This window comes from Furipterus horrens, unplaced genomic scaffold (genome assembly GCF_987537825.1).
Source record: "Furipterus horrens unplaced genomic scaffold, mFurHor1.1.pri manual_scaffold_8, whole genome shotgun sequence".
NCBI classification, from domain to species: domain Eukaryota; kingdom Metazoa; phylum Chordata; class Mammalia; order Chiroptera; family Furipteridae; genus Furipterus; species Furipterus horrens.
In genome coordinates this window covers 97314685-97318329 of record NW_028327178.1, presented here as the reverse complement: position 1 = coordinate 97318329, position 3645 = coordinate 97314685, and positions in this window count along the sequence as shown.

The following is a 3645-nucleotide window of genomic DNA, read 5'->3' as shown; positions in this document are numbered from 1 at the left end:
ACCAAGAGGAGGCCAGACCAGGGAAACTCAGACTCTGCTCCCATCTACACCCTGTTCACCCCCATCCCCACGCCAGCTCTGATCCAGGCTTTTCCATTCACAGATCCCAAACTTTCCAGGCCGACAAAGAGCCAGAAGGGCTGCCAGGGCCCGGGGAAATGCCTTCAGCAGAGCAAGGGAACATGCAAGCCTGTCGGGTGGATTATTGGGGCCTGAGGAGAGCCCCCAAACCCAGCCTCTAGAGCCCAGGGTAGGAAGACCCTCCTCTCCTCGCAGTCCCTTGATGAATTTCCCCAACAGAGAGCAGGGTGTATGTATATAAGGAATGGGTACTCCTGGGGTGGGTGTGGATCTGAGAGAGAGAGCTGGAGGGCCATGGGCCGGAGAAGTGGGTACTCTTGCTGGCTAAGCTCCAGCAGCCACTATCCCCAGATCAGTTAGAGATCATAAGCATCCTGTTCAGGGAGGGGATGGAGAGGCACCCCCTGGACTGGATTTGGAGCCCCTGCACGACCACTCTCAGTGCACAACCCAGCACCCAAAACAGGCCCAAGGGGCAGGGGCCACGTTCCAAGGCCAGACCCCACTGGCCCAGCCACCTGGCCTCTCTGAAGAGCAGGAGTTGAAGAGATTAAACATCCGCTCAAAGTGGTATTCTCTCTCAGGAGTCCACTGCGGTCGGTGGCACAGTGCACTGGGGACCCTGACCTTGTGTGTGGCAGTTTCCAGTTATTCCTGTGCCCTTTGGTGCCACTCTCTCTTTTGCACTATGCCATCAGCCAGTCTGTGCTCGTTTCTCAGGGACAGCGAACACTGGAAAAAAAACCAACAAGATTTTCTGCCTGGCTTTTGAGTTTCAAAAGACGCCTGTAGCCTGGACACATGTGACAGGTAAGAGCAAAGCATTCCCGTGCCACCCGCTCCCCCATCTAGAAAAGGGCTCCTGGAGGGAAGAGGAGCAGGGGTACTGGTTGGGGCCAGTGGGGTTTGGGGGAGCTGGCCTCCTGGAGCATATCCTGTTCAGCTCCGACACGCGCTACGCCACAGGCCTGCCCTCCTCACGTGGTGGTGGCATCTCTTCCAGAGCGGCTCCCAGGTCCTGCGGAAGGGCCGGTGTGAATGACTGCCACCTGTGCCCTGAGCTTCACTTGGGACCAGCTCTTCTTACCCCATGGGACAGCCCTCCTCCCAACAACCCAGGATACCTGCAAGGCCCCTGTGCCATTACAGGGGAGCCCCGAGTATCCGTGGAGAGAGAGCAGTGCAGAAAGCCCACACTGCTGTGCTTTGGGTGGTGGGCTGGACAAAACCCACCCTGTGGTATCAGTGCTGCTCACACACGGATTTGCTGATCTGGAGTCCGGAGGCTTTGGGCTCTGTGCAGGCCCGGAGCAGGGGCAGCCAGGCCTCGGAGCCTCACGTGAGGCTGTGACGTGGGTAGCAGTACCCACCTCCCTGCAGGTGGGCAGACCCAGGGCTATCCACAGACGGGTCACCATGGCCAAGGGCAGCAGGGTGCCCTGGAGGGCCTCAGCTCCCTGAATGGCCTGACGCACCTTTGGGCCTCACCTTCCTTGTGCTCAGTCCCTCCCAGCTCTGCCACCATGGGCAGGAGACCCTGAGGTGCTGTGTCCCCTCGGGGGTGGAGGGTCCTCAGACTGAGCTCAGCCTGAGGGCACAGAACCCTTCCCTGGTGAAGCTCTGCTGACCGATGCTCCCTTTTCATCTTGGGGCTTGGAACGGAGGTCCTGAACCCCCTCAACAGGGTCCCCACCTTCCTGTTAGGCTATTCCCCGCGAGCCTTTTTGCAAAGAGTTCGGCCGAGAGCCAGGGAACTTTTGGAAAGTGTATGGGCCAAGCCAAGCTGTGCAAACCTGTCTTCCTCCCAGAGCTGAAAGGGGCCAGGTTGTTCTCAGACAAATGCAGGGGCGGGGGGTGGGGTTCGAGAAGAAAGGGACAACACTATGAGGCCTTGTGAACTGCAGAGCAGCAGCCAGGGGTGGCGAAGGGTGGGAAGGAGCAGCCAGAGGCAGCAGAGGTGGGGGCCTGGTACCAGGTGTCTCATGTAGACACACACAAAACATACATGCACACCTAAAAGCACTTAGGTACAGAGGTAGCTACACAGATACATAGGTGTGCAAATGTGTCGTTGCATGCTGGTGTATACAGAGCTATGCACAGGTATATACAGATACCTAGGCAGTCACATATACAGCCGCAGAGGCATGCTTAAACATGTTCACACATACCCACAGACACGTATGCACATGCATACACACCCAAAGACATATACAAAGGATGCAGACTGAGGAATGCTGGGCCAAACCCAGGAGGCAGGGCGAGGGCCTGACTGCCCTGCTGACCTAGCTCCTTGGGGCACACGCGCGCCCGCACACACAAACACCCATACACACACCCTGGAAGGGAACCACTTCCTTCATAGGAGCTTTTGGATCCAGGGCAACAAGCAATCGAGACCTTGTGCTGGGAAAGAAAGCGCCTTTGTCTGCTGGGACCAGGGCTGCGGGAGCAGCTGCAGCCTCCTCCAGGATAAGGGCCAGGCCAGCTCCTCACCCCAGGGAGGAGGTCAAGTGAGGCCAGGGATGGGGGCGGGTGAGCTAGGGGCTCTGGCAGGCCCTGCCACCACCCCTGGGACACTGTCTCACAGCTGGCTGCACAGAGCCCAGAAAACCAGCTGTTCCCGGCCCCAGCCACTCTGCCCCCTGGCCCTGGTCTGGCCCTGTCCCCAGACTGACCCCCTGCCCTGGTGCTGCACTGACCCAGACGAAGGCCCGGCTGTGGCCCCAGGTACCACGCCTGTCTTACGCCAGTGGCCTCACTCTTTTTAGCAGAGTAACAGAAGGTCAGACTCTGGAGTTAGATGTGAGATTGAGCCCTGGCCCTGTCACTCACTCGCTGGGTGACTTTGAGAACAGACCTGACCGTTCTGAGCCTTCCGTTCAAGCCCCTGATCTGCAGTGCTCCAAGCCCAGAGGCACGTCCTCCTCGCTGAACCCTCAGAGCACAGCGGCCTTCTCTCTATGCGCACGTCACCTCTGGGCCCGGCCCACAGAGCCTCCTGCTGTCCCAGGGCGGCCATCTCTGGAGCTCCCTCCTCTCTTTTGCCCGCTTCCCCACAGGTGCCCGGTGCCCTCTGAACCTTTTCATCACTCCACTCTCCGTTTTCTAACTCAAGTGTTGAGCCCAGAGAGACCCTCCAGAGGTGACTTCATCTCCTTCTCCAGACACTGCCCAGACTGATTGCGGTCATTCAGTGAACGAATATTTACTGAAGGCCCACTATGCACCACGCCTTTCCAGAGGCTGGCCATGCGGGGTTGAACGAAGAGACAAACCCCTACCCAGTGGGCTCATGTCCCAGTTGTGCGGTTGGGGGTTCTTGAGTGCCACACATTCCCCCACATCTGCCCCAAGAGCTCTTATCATACTGCAGGCACATTGCTTCCTTCTTTGTGTCCCCACAAAACTTGGGAATGTCACTATCGTAGCTCTGCATGCCCCCAGAGAGGATGGGCATCTCAGGGCAGGGATGTGCTGGCACAGAGCCCAGTATGAGGCCATTCCTGTCAGGCTCAGCCATAGCTGTCTGTAGTTCAAGTGTATCCAGTGCCATGGCCCTTA